General features: G+C 37.1%; 1 pseudogene; it reads left to right on the top strand.

Annotated features, from left to right (window-relative positions):
* Nucleotides 1–9192: 9192 nt before the first annotated feature.
* On the top strand, nucleotides 9193–10479 carry LOC146914506 (uncharacterized; annotated as a pseudogene).
* The last annotated feature ends 3437 nt before the right edge of the window (nucleotides 10480–13916 follow it).

The following is a 13916-nucleotide window of genomic DNA, read 5'->3' on the forward strand; positions in this document are numbered from 1 at the left end:
GCCAGTTGAGTATCGAGAGCATGGTTGTCACTTGCAAGTTGAGCAATGGTAGACTCTAGTTCCTTGGAGAGCTTGAATTTGTTAACAGCTTCATTGGCTTCTTGATTTCTGGCTTCATCCTTAGCCAAAATTTCAGCTTTCTGAGCTTCCAACTCTTTAATCTTGGCATCGATGTCAACCACTTGCTGCTTTGCATTGTTTCTCTCTTGCTGAAGAGTTTTAAATTTCTCTCAGAAAGATGACAGTTCGATCACAATTTGATCATGATGCGCTTTCTTCTCTTCCATTTGAGCTTGATCAATTTTTCTCTTCTGGAAGTTTTGATTAGCACTCTCCAACATTGGTTCAAGATAATTAAACAGGTTTCGAAATTTCCAACCAGTTGGGAGAGCACTAAGCTTTTCGAATAAACTCCTGATTTCAGCAAGAGCTCCAGCATCCTTTTCAATCAACTCTAGCAAGTTGGCTTCGATGATCTTCTTTTGAAATTCTGCTAGCAGGTTGTTCTTTGAAGTCTCAGAGGGATCTCCCTTGGATGAATCAGAAGTTTGGCCAGTGCTAGTTGAGAAAAGAGTATTACTCTTAGCTATCAAGGCAAAGGCATTGAAAGGATCATCTTTGGCCAATCGATCGATTTCTTCCAGATCGATCATAGGGGTATCTTGTTGAGCAATCATCTCTGCATCACCAGGAGCATCTTGTCGAGTAGTTATTTTTGTATCTTCAGAAGCAAAGTTTGATACATTATCTTTAAGGGTGGGTGCAGAATAAGATTGATCATTGTTGAGTGATTCATCATTGACCAAGTCATCAGTGGGTGTTTCTGTTTGTTGTTGTTGAGGAGGATCCACTTTAAGACCTTCTGGACTGCTAGCATCATCATGCTCATCTTCTTTGTCTTCAGCAATTGGTGAAGTGGTCTTCGAAGAAGGAAGAACTTGCCCATGTTGTGATGGATTAGTTTGTTCTTGTTCGATACCCTAAAAAGAATAAGATAAATGCTTAAAACAAGACATTTAGAAATATTTCGTATAAAATATGGTTTCGATAAAATACCTTCGAACCATTATCACCAACATGTGAATGAGCACTAGAATGAGAAGTCTTTCGAAGACGTTTGAATGGTTTAGATGGTGAGATGGGGGGAGAACCTTCAGAAGCTTCCACTTCGACTTCCTTTTCTTGGACAAGTGATATTTGTTCCTGTTTTCTTTTCCTTCTTCCTTCAGTATTGACTTTGGGAAGTGTTACTTTGGAAGCTTCGATCTGTTCTTTAGTTATCTCCACCTCGCTATCATCATCAGAGAGATCGACAGTTGCTTGTTCTTTCTTGTTCTTCGATCTAGAAGGTCCTTTTGATGAAGTTGTTTTCACTTTGGGTTCCTTTGATTTAGGAGGTTCCTTCGATGCAGCCTCAGATTTCTTCGATTCAACTTCTTTAGTTTGGGAAGCTTTCTTTTTCTTCTTGTCAGACTTGCTTTTCGAAGTGTTCTGGGTGCTGGCATCATCGAGCTTTGCTTCTCCTGGAGTTAAAGGCAAAGCTGAAATATGTGATTATATAGATAAGTACTATTTCTTCTAAAAATAGTATTAATATATTTTAGTAAAAGAAAAAATCATACCCATGATACTGGGAGTTTCGATTCGAACTTGGGATAATTCATAGCCAAGTTCACCATTATATTGGTATAAATTGCATTTAGCATAGGTTACTAAATTATTCTGTGGGAATTTGAAATTATAAAGTAACCATTTTGGGTATGGTGGCCTAAAGGCCAAAGCAAGATTACAAGATGGAAGTCTTGCTAGTCTCATTTTCTTTTCTAAAACATAAAGATATTTATTGGGTGTTCCAGGGGGAAAAATTGTTTCTGGAATTTTTTCTCGAACTTTATCTCTCAAAGTTTGAGCAGCATAATATACTGTCCTCTTTGGATGTAAAGGGTCATATGCTGTTTGATAATATCTTTGAAATTGCTGAATTTCTTTAATGTGCGTACCTCTAGTCTTCTTGTCTTTGTTCTGCAAAGTGTGAAAAGTACTGGTCAGTTGAGGCAGCAATTCATCAGGATTCCCTCGATTGGATTGGCGTGTGTAATAATTTCGCCACCATCGAAAGAATGCTTCAGAGCATGCAAATGATGTTGAGAAATATGTAGGCTCGAACACAGTTGTTCTCCTGGCTTGAATTATGGATTTCCACACAGGTTCGATCAGAGCAATTTTCCATTCACTTATACTTTTGAACAAAGAGCTGGGTTTCGATTGAACCATACCAAACTGTCTAGCTACATGGTTAGGTTGATAACCATATACTCCATAAGGGCTACCAGGTGTAAGTCTGCTAGATAGATAGGTAGGGGTCAAATAAGCTTCCCATATAGCATTGATTTCTGTTTTGTTGGCTGTTTTCGAAGTAGTGGGAAAGTCCTCTTTGAACCAGTTAGGTCCATATTTCCTAGTGGTAAATGGTGCCATCATAGGGGTGAAAATAGGACAATCAAGCAGGGTTTCATAAGCATTCTCAGAAAGTTGTTGTGATGACTTGTTCCCATCGGGGTGAAACATAGCTAAGCCTATACCTTCAGTGGTCTTTTCTGAGTATGCTGATGTGTAAGAGGAAGGTAGGATCGAAGCAAGTTTTGATCCAAAAATGGCTAAAAGCCATAGTTGGAACAACCATATGGGTCCTGATACAACTAAATTCCCACCAGTTTGGGGATAATCTCTAAGATTATTAGTTGTATGGTTAAGGGTTTCATATAAAGAACCTAGAATCAGTTTGCTTAAACAGATATCTGTTCCTTCATGTAACTGACTAGCTAGACACATGAATTTCTTAGGGACTTGTACTGACCTTGAGCAAAAAACATGCATAGATAACCAGTAGGTCAAGAAAGCTACATGTTCATCTGCAGATACTTCAGCACATTTGGTATCATGGTTGTTAGCTATAAACAAACCATAGGCAGGGCTATCGAAATTTACTGAGTATTGAGAGGTGGTAACATCTGGATTAAAGGTGTATCCAGTTGGTTTTAAGCTAGTAAGGCCAGCCACATCTAAAAGGGTAGGAGTGAGCATTCCACATTTCAAGTGAAGGCTGTTGTTCGATGGGTTCCAAAAATGTAAAGCAGCAAATATCAATTCATTATGGTATTTTGGACCATATCGAGATATTTGGATGAGATCAAAAATCCCTTTCTCCTTCCAGAATTGTCCCTTTTGTTTTTGAACTTTGTCTAACCAAGCAATGTATTCTGGATAAGTTTTTGGTTCAGTCCTAATTTTGGATTTTACAAAACTTAGGTCAAAAGGACCTTTTGTGAAAATTAAAGGAGGTTGAGTTTCAATACATGGGAAAAGAGAGTTAATCTCTGGAGTTTCAGGTTCTAGAGAAATGGGGCCTAAGAATGCATGTGGAGTATCACTACAAGGGATGATTACCTGGGTTTTCCAGATAGCTTTTTCAGCTTCATTGATCTCTGGTTCGTTCACAAAAGCAGGAGCAGCACTGGCGATTTCTTTAGTAAAATCAATGGGTTCTTCGCGATTCACATGAGAAGTTCCTGCTGCGTTCGTCATTGTTTAAGTGTTTTTGTGAGAAGTTGATGAATAGTGAAGATTTCGTGTTTAAAGATAGGAGTTGCAGAAAATTCAAAGTTTTTTTTCTTCGAGAGAATTTTTGGTGGAGAAGAGGAACAGTGAAAGTGAAAATGAAATGGTGAAAAGTGAGAAGAGTAAAGGTGAGTTTGTTTCTATATGGACCTTTGATCATGACACATGTCAAGATCTTATTTTGACAGTTTTACCATTAAAGTATTGTCTTTTCCAATGTTAGAGAACGTGGCCCACTAACTAAGATTGTGGGGTCAGTATTTAAAGGAAATTTGAATTAATTTTTGAATTAAATACTGACATCATTCATTTCGATGGAGAATGTTAGTTATTTTTTCAAAAACGTCTTTTTCTTCTTTGGTGAAATCGAAAATGGCGTTTCTGGGGGGCAATTTGTTAGCCAATATATTTTACTAGCTGTAATAAATGTGGTCAAAGTATAGTTGACCTAGATTTAAAGAAGATTCGAACAGAGTGTTGTATTGAAAGCAAATATGGGTTCGAAGATGGTAGAAGACTTCGATAGAGCAGTTTTCGAAGGTGGTTATCAACAGTTATTCTTTAAGTCAGTTTGTATTTTAAGTTTGTTTTCAAATAAGTAAAACTGTCGACTTGTGGCAGTTGTAGTTTGAATTTCAAAGAAGTGTAGTTATTTCTAGACTTAGTATAAATAGTAGTTTTTCATAGGAAAAACGGGTCACAATTCCATCATACAAACTTACACTCAAAGTATCCGTATGGAAGCGAGAAACGAGTCACAAGTTGCAATGTATGAATCTGTGTACCAACTTTTATTTAATCAATACAATTTACCCTTTTTTCTTTAAGTGTTCTTGCACTTTACTTTGTTAAGTTCGATTGAGTTCAAGTGGATTGAATTCGATTGTTTTTATTGTATTTCTTACATTTTCGACACCAAAAACACAGAATTTCTAACAACAAGAACAAACACAATATGTCCTAAGATTTACTGGTTGATCTTGCAAGTTACCATTTGTAAACCAGCGGTTGTTTACGAAAATCCAACGTAAACACAAGCTCAATTGCCTATGCCATGTATTCTCACATGTCACTCATAGGTGCAGTAGAGAATACATAAACATTTCATCGGCCAAAAACGACGAATTCAAGAAAAAAACTCAAAGTTCGTCTCACTTTTTCACTTTTCACAAAATTTTCCATTTTCAAAGCAAAACAAGTTCAAACTTGATAGAACCAATCACATCCAGTTTCAAAAATCATATAAACAATATACAACTCTAATCCCACTTCAATTTCCGGAGAAAACGAGTTTTTGGAAAAATTGACGTTTGGACCATTTTCACAAAGGTTAGAAGATTTTCATAAATTCAAGTCCAAACCAACTCAAATCTTGTTCCAGTAGGATTAAAGGTGTAAACATGTGTTAATTAAGTCCAAAGAAACATTTTAGAAGTATTGGATTGGTCCCCCAAAGCTCAAAGCAATCAAAACAGAAAACTGTTTCTGGGCAATTTCGCTATTAGCGAAATCTACGCTATTAGCGAAATTGCCAGACAATTTCGTTATTAGCGAAATTTTCGCTATTAGCGAAACTTGTCCAGACAGTTTCGCTATTAGCGCCGTTCTTGCGAAATTTCCCAGAAGTTTCGGTTTTTTACACCATTTTTGTCCAAAATCCCAATTTTCAAACCCCCAACTCCCAAATCAACTTCCAGAAAGTGTTTATGGTTCAAAACAGGTTCAATACACTTAAACAAACATGTTTCAAGCATTAAAACAACAACATAGCTCATTTCATCAAATTCACAAAATTCTTTCAAAACACCAACATAACCACAAATCTCCTCATGAATCCATAAACAACATTTCCAGTTACGAATTTTTGATTCCAACAGTTCAACAATCATCAACAACAACTAATGAACACAAATTCATGCACAATTCAACATCACAACCTCATTTTTCATCAAAATTGCTCAAGAACACAATATACCCACAAATGCACATTTCAACATGTTAATTCCCATACTAACATGCAATTATCATACAAACCATGTTCCCAATCATAACAGCAACAATTATGCACGAATTCAGAGCAATTGAATTCAAATTATCAATTTCATAAAAATGGGTTTAAATGAAAAATGATGAAATTATGATCAAAAACTAACTCCCTTACCTCTAACACCAAGAATCCTTAATTCAAGCCTCAATTTAGCTCCTAGATGATGAATCCCCTCTTCTAGCTCTAGCCCTTGCTCTTGTTGTTGTCTCTAGTCTCTATCTCTTCTCCTCCCAAATGAAATGAAATGAATAATGTTTGCAAAACCTAGTTTTACCAACAACTAGAGTTTATATACTTACTCTACTCAATTGGGCTTATCTCACAACCTTAATGGGTCTAACCCATTTCTATTCTAACCTCCAAAGTGTCACTACTCACTTAACGGTAAATTACAACACTAACGGTCACTTACCGGTAAATAAAATAATTACTACACCCTCTCTGGTAACTTGGTAAAATAACACTCTTAGTAAACACTAAAAATAATCCTCATCCAAAATTACAAATTACCCCTACTCTCAAAATGACCAAAATGCCCCTAGGTCCAAAATGACTAAAATACCCTTCTACACCGAATTCTATAATTCCCAACCGAAAATACACACAGAGGCAAATAATCACATAAGAGCACATATAACACACATAAATAAATAATAAAATAAATCTAGCGAAAATCGGGCTGTTACACTACGAAGATGTATCATGACTTAAAGAAGTTGTTTTGAAATAGGATAGCATATCCATGGATTTTGTGACGAGTTTGCCGAATACTCCTAAAGGGAATGACGCTATTTGGGTGACTATTGATAGATTGATGAAGTCGGCTCATTTCATTCCGATTAATATTAGTTTTCCTGTAGCTTAGTTGCCTGAGATTTATATTCGAGACATAGTGAAGCTACATGGTGTTCCGTTGAGCATTGTGTCCGATAGAGATCCAAGATTTACTTCTAGATTTTGGAAAAGTTTGCAAGAGGCTTTAGGTTCTATGTTGAGGTTGAGTTCGGCGTATCATCCGCAGACAGATGGTCAGTCGAAAAGAACGATTCACTCATTAGAGGATTTATTGAGAGTTTGTGTACTTGAGCAAGTAGGAACTTGGGATAGTCATCTACCATTGATAGAGTTCACGTATAATAACAGTTACCATTCTAGTATTGGGATGGCACCTTTCGATACTTTGTATGGTCGAAGATGCAGAACTCCATTGTCTTGGTTTGAGTCAGGTGAGAATGTGGTTTTAGGACCAGAAATTGTTCAACAGACTACTGAGAAGGTAAAGATGATTCAAGAAAAGATGAAAGCGTCGCAGAGTCGACAAAAGAGTTATCACGATAAGCGTAGGAAAGACCTTGAGTTTCAAGAAGGAGATAATGTATTCCTAAGAGTTACTCCCATGACCGGTGTGGGTCATGCATTGAAGTCAAAGAAGTTGACTCCGAAGTTTATTGCTCCGTATTAGATATCAGAAAGAGTTGGAACGGTGGCTTACCGTGTGAGTTTACCACAACACCTTTCGAATTTGCATGATGTGTTTCATGTGTCGCAACTTTGGAAGTATGTTCCGGATCCATCTCATGTGATCCAAAGAGATGATGTGCAAGTTAGAGATAACCTTACGGTTGAGACCTTGCCAGTGAGGATAGAAGGTCGTGATGTGAAGAAGTTGAGAGGCAAAGAGATACCTCTGGCGAAGGTCGTTTGGGACGGAGCGACTGGTGAAATAGCTTGACGTGAGAGCTAGAAAGTAAGATGCTGGAGTCTTATCTAGAGCTGTTTGCTTGAGGTAAATTTTCGAGGACGAAAATTCTATAAGTTGGGGAGAGTTGTAACACCCGTTATATTTAATTAATTATTTTAATAAGTTTTAGCATATATTTATATGATTTATGTGATTTATGAGATTTATGCGATTTATATGTGATTTATAAGATTTATGTGAGTTATATGATTTTTAGAGATGTTATGAGGTGTTGTGACTTATTTTATTATTTAATAAAATAAGATTTGAAAATAAAAATAAATATTAAGTTGTGGGGTTGTTTTGTGAAATTAGAAAGTTTAGTGGTAGAAAGAGGAAATAAGATAAATTAGGTAAAGAGATATAAATAAGAGAAGTTAGGTTAGAAAGACACAGAAAGTACGTTTTTGGTGAAAAAGGGAGAAAAGTCAAGAGAAGTGGAGAAGACAAGGAGAGCTGCGATTTTCATTGATTAAGGTATGGGTGAGACTAACTTTCAATCTTATTAAGTCTATGATTCTGATAATTAGGTTTAACATGATGTAGGTTGAGTTTTGTGAGAATTAAGAATTAGGGTTTTGAGAGAGAATTGATCATTAGATGATGAAAAGTTGTTAGATTGATGTAGAAACTGTGTACACACCTTAGATAATCCATAAGGTGAAAATTAGAATCAGTTTTAAGGTTAGAACCATGTGATTCGGTGAATTTTCGTGAAAATCTGCATTCTGCCCGAGCTGACATTCATCGCTCGCAACCGCGAGTAGCTTAACTCGCCTCGCGAGCTATGAACTTCATCGCTCGCCTCGCGAGCAAACCAACTCGCCTCGCGAGAAACCCAGTAGAAAATCATGATTTCGTAAATTGATGTTTTTGGCCAAGTTTTATATGGTTTTGAGTGCCTTAATATTTACAGAAATGATTAGACAATTTTTTGGATTGAATCTGGGCATAGGGAAGTTTAAAATGAGATTTTTGGGCGAAAAATATCAAGAACCCGAGAGCAACCAAAACTTATCTCGCCTTGCGAGTACCTGAGCTCGCAACGGCGAGTAATCCAAATTGTGAACTCGCAACCGCTAAGATTGATTTATAAGTTGATCATGAAGTCGATGTTGATGTTTGATTATGAAACTGTTTATGATTATGATATGATGCTATATGATTATGATTATTCTTTGATGTGTTGATGATGTTTATGTTGTTAAATATAATTTGATGAATTATATGCTTAATATTGTTGTTTGTGAAATCTCACCCCTTCTGCTTGCAAATGTTGCTCTTCGTATGGGTAACTTGCAGGTAACCAAGATTAGTTGCGGTCGTAAGTGGACGCCTCACAAGTGTGTCTTAGGTGCTCTGATACGTAACAGGATGGGAATTTTGTTATTGATTTTCTATTCCTTACGTATTGCTTTATGAATTTTCATGAACTATTGATGAACCAAGATTTTATGAGATTTTTATGATGAGGCATGCGTGCCAAGACTATTTCTATTGTGGAACTAAATCCGCTGCGAGTTTGAATATCTATGTTGAATAACTTTGAAGGATAAATTGTAATTTATTCCATTTTATGATTTTTAAGAAGTGTAGCATTCCGTTTTAAGTTGTTAAACTCTGATTTTTATTAAGAAATTTTTATGTTGGGAAAACGGGGTGTTACAATTGGTATCAGAGCAGGTTGGTCCGTCCGGCCAATTAGTTGAGTCGAGTAGTGTCGTTTAACAGTTGGAATACAATTATTATGTTATTCTGGTTGTTGTGTCTTGTGCAGAGAACTAAGATGGCTGGAATAAATGATGCTGCTATTGCTGCTGTGTTGGAAGCTGTGGCTCAAGCTGTGGGGCAACTGCCTAATGTGAATGTTGGTGCTAATGCTGAAGTAAGAATGTTGGAGACTTTTCTGAGGAATCATCCCCCTACTTTCAAAGGAAGGTATGACCCTGATGGAGCTCAAACGTGGCTCAAGGAGATTGAGAGGGTTTTCCTTGTTATGCAATGTACAGAAGATCAGAAGTTGCATTTTGGTACGCACATGCTGGCTGAGGAAGCTGATGACTGGTGGGTGAGTCTTCTACCTACCTTAGAGCAAGATGGTGCGGTTGTTACTTGGGCTATGTTTAGGAGAGAGTTCCTAAACAGATACTTTCCGAAGGATGTTCCCGGAAGGAAAGAGATCGAATTTCTTGAGTTGAAGTAAGGTAACATGACTGTGACTGAGTATGCTACAAAGTTTGTGGAGCTAGCTAAGTTTTATCCACACTACACTGCCGAGACTGCTGAGTTCTCCAAGTGCATCAAGTTTGAGAATGGTTTGCGTGCTGACATTATGCGGGCCATTGGTTACCAAAAGATCTGTAACTTTTCTGAGTTAGTGAGTAGCTGCATAATCTATGAGGAGGATACGAAAGCTCATTACAAGCTTGTGAATGAGAAGAGAGGTAAAGGTCAGCAGAGTCGTCAGAAGCCTTACAGTGCTCCTGGTGATAAAGGAAAGCAAAAAGTTAATGATGAGAGGAGGCCGAAAAAGAATGACGTTGTTGCTGAGATTGTTTGTTTCTCTTGTGGTGAGAAAGGCCATAAGAGTAATGCTTGTACTAAAGATGTGAAACGATGCTTTCGTTGTGGCAAGAAGGGACATACGCTTACAGAGTGTAAGCACGAGGATGTAGTATGCTTTAATTGCAATGAGGAAGGTCATATTGGGTCCCAATTCAAGAAAACGAAGAAGGCTCAGACCACTGGGAGAGTTTTTGCTTTGACTGGTACTCAGACAGAGAATGAGGATCGTTTGATCAGAGGTACTAGTTACAATGATAATACTCCTTTAGTTGCTATTATTGATACTGATGTTACACATTGTTTTATTGCTATTGATTGTGCTTCTAAGTTGGGTCTTACTATGTCTGATATGAATGGAGAGGTGGTTGTCGAAACTCCAGCTAAGGGTTCGGTGACTACTTCTCTTGTTTGTTTAAGATGTCCTTTGTCTATGTTTGGTCGAGATTTTGAAATTGATTTGGTTTGTTTACCTTTGAGTGGGATGGATGTAATTCTTGGTATGAACTGATTAGAGTACAACCATTTTCACATTAATTGTTTTAGTAAGTCGGTGTATTTCTCTTCTGCTGAAGAAGAAAGTGGAGCAGAGTTTTTGACTACTAAGCAGCTGAAGCAGTTAGAACGTGATGGAATTTTGATGTTTTCATTGATGGCGTCTCTATCCATTGAGAATCAAGTAACGATTGATAAGCTACAAGTGGTATGCGATTTTCCTGAAGTTTTTCCTGATGAAATTCCTGATGTGCCTCCAGAAAGAGAAGTTGAATTTTCGATTAATCTTATTCCGAGAACAAAGCATGTGACTATGACACCTTACCGTATTTCAGCTTCTGAGTTGGCTGAGCTGAAGAAACAGTTGGAGGATTTACTTGATAAGAAGTTTATAAGACCGAGTGTTTCACCTTGGGGAGTGGCAGTATTGTTGGTTAAGAAGAAAGATGGTAGTATGAGGTTGTCCATTGACTATCGACAGTTGAACAAAGTAACAATAAAGAATAGGTATCCACTTCCAAGAATTGACGACTTGATGGATCAGTTAGTGGGTGCACGTGTGTTTAGTAAGACTGACTTAAGATCGGGTTACCATCAGATTAAAGTGAAAGATGAGGATATGTAGAAGATGGCTTTTAGCACACGTTATGGGCATTATGAGTATAAAGTGATGCCTTTTGGAGTTAGTAATGACCCTGGTGTGTTTATGGAGTATATGAATCACATGCATTTCTGGATCGTTTTGTGGTGGTATTCATAGATGATATTTTGATATACTCCAAGTTTGAAGAAGAACATGATGAGCATTTCTGGTTGAAAGAGGTAAGTTTTCTTGGCCATGTTACTTCTGGTAATGGTATTGCAGTTGATCCGTCTAAAGTCGAACCGGTATCACAATGGGAGACTCCTAAATAGGTTACAGAGATTAAAAGCTTTTTGGGACTAGCTGGTTATTACATGAGATTTATAGAAGGATTTTCTAAGTTGGCACTTCCATTAACGCAATTGACTTGTAAAGGTAAAGCCTTTGTGCGGGATGTTCAGTGTGAGAATAGTTTTAATGAATTGAAGAAGCGTTTGAGGACGGCTCCAATTTTGATTTTGCCGAAGTCCAACGAACCTTTTGTTGTATATTATGATGCGTCCAAGTTGGGCTTAGGTGGTGTGCTTATGCAAGATGGTAAAGTGGTTGCTTATACATCAAGACAGTTGAGAATTCATGAACGAAATTATCCTACTCATGATCTTGAGTTAACTGCAGTTGTATTTGTGCTTAAGATTTGGAGACATTACTTGTATGGTTCGAGATTTGAGGTGTTTAGTGATCACAAGAGTTTGAAGTATTTGTTTGATCAGAAGGAATTGAATATGAGGCAGCAAAGATGGCTTGAATTATTGAAAGATTATGATTTTGGGTTGAATTATCATCCGGGTAAAGCTAATGTTGTTGCAGACGCCTTAAGTAGGAAGACTATGCATATGTCTGCTATGATGGTTAAGGAGTTTGAGTTGCTAGAACAGTTTAGAGACTTGAGTTTAGTTTGCGAATTGTCACCTCAGAGTGTGAAGCTAGGAATGCTGAAGATTGATAGTGATTTAATGAAAAGTATTAAAGAAGCACATAAAATGGATGTTAAGTTTGTGGACTTGTTGGTTGCTAGTAATCAGATTAAAGATAGTGACTTTAAGGTCGATGATCAAGGTGTGTTGAGATTTCGAGGAAGGATTTGTATTCCTGACAATGATGAGATGAAGAAGATGATTCTTTAAGAGAGTCATAGGAGTATCTTGAGTATTCATCAGGGAGATACGAAGATGTATCATGACTTAAAGAAGTTGTTTTGGTGGTCTGGATTGAAACGTGATGTGGCACGGTTTGTGTATTCTTGTTTGATTTGTCAGAAGTCGAAGTTGAGCATCAGAAACCTGTTGGGTTGATGACACCGTTAGATGTACCAAAGTGGAAATGGGATAGCATATCCCTGGATTTTGTGACGAGTTAGCTGAATAGTCCTAAAGGGAATGACGCTGTTTGGGTGATTGTTGATAGATTGACGAAGTCGGCTCATTTCTTTCCAATTAATATTAGTTTTCCTGTAGTTCAGTTGGCTGAGATTTTTATTCGACACATAGTGAAGTTATATGGTGTTCCGTCGAGCATTGTGTGTAACACCCTATTTCTAATAAGCGGTAAAACGCGCGAATATGCAAACATATTCTAGAAATAAATGCTACGTCTTCGAATCAAACCACAAAAATACATGCATAAAGATCATGTTACATAACATAGCAGCGGAACATACATATAATTCATAAAACGTCTCCAGATCTCAACAAAATACAATTGTATTCTCCAATTCTCAAATAACAAATAACATCTCAACTCCAAACTACATAGTCCAAAAATAAAAACCAACATGCAAGAACTACCCTAGATCAGAGCCCTAATCTAGACACTTGCATATAAAAGAGGAACTCCACTCCTCGGCAACATCAAGCAAATAGACTAAGCATCCTGCGCTCCATCTACCCGTCCATACGGAAAGGTAGATGGTAAACCACTGAGGGTTAGCATTACATCATCATAATCCATATGAAAACATATCATTCAAGGATTCAAGCATATCACATGAACATAAACATCCCTCCTAGAATACTAGCATCACATGATTATTATCCCCCATCACTTACATTTCAAGCTATCACATTATTAACATGGCATAGCAAGTATATTCAGTCTCTAAACAAATCATCGACATAAGTTCATCAATTATCAATCAATGGAAGGATTACTCTCCTTATTCTCCACTTAGCATACTTAATTCAAAAGTACAATTCATCATTTCAAAGTCATAAGCAAGTAATCATCATCATCAAAGAAATCACCACATCTCATGTATATACATATACAATTCTCACCTCATCATTATTATCAAATTAATTATCATCTAATAGGTTCACCAAGTGTATAAGCACAAACAAATAAGACATGCAATTAGAGGATAAATCAATTATTCACGACCATCAATAAAATTCACCAATGTACATACACACCAATCCACACAATCACAACATTCACCAAATTTCACCAATACACAAATTCACCAAGTCATATATTCAATTATGACACGACTCATCAACTAATCAAATGCATGCAATGTTCTAGACTCTTCTAGATGCATGTGGTACCAAATCACTTCAAGGTCGTCACCTTAACTAGACCACCAAAGGGTCTCTGCAAGGCCAAAGCCCAAAAACTAGATCACAAATGATCTCTGCAAGGCCGCAGCCCAATGATGCCAACTGAACATCATAATCACCTCAATTAGATAAAAAATCCGCCACCATCAGTCATGAATGCAAGAACATATGACTCGACTCAATGCATATGTTCACACAAACAATAATCACCTCATCATCACCATCATTTTGCATACATGCATTCACCATCAA

The sequence above is a fragment of the Medicago sativa genome, chromosome 6 (assembly GCF_051527215.1).
Source record: "Medicago sativa cultivar Bolivia chromosome 6, Bolivia_mono, whole genome shotgun sequence".
NCBI lineage: Eukaryota > Viridiplantae > Streptophyta > Magnoliopsida > Fabales > Fabaceae > Medicago > Medicago sativa.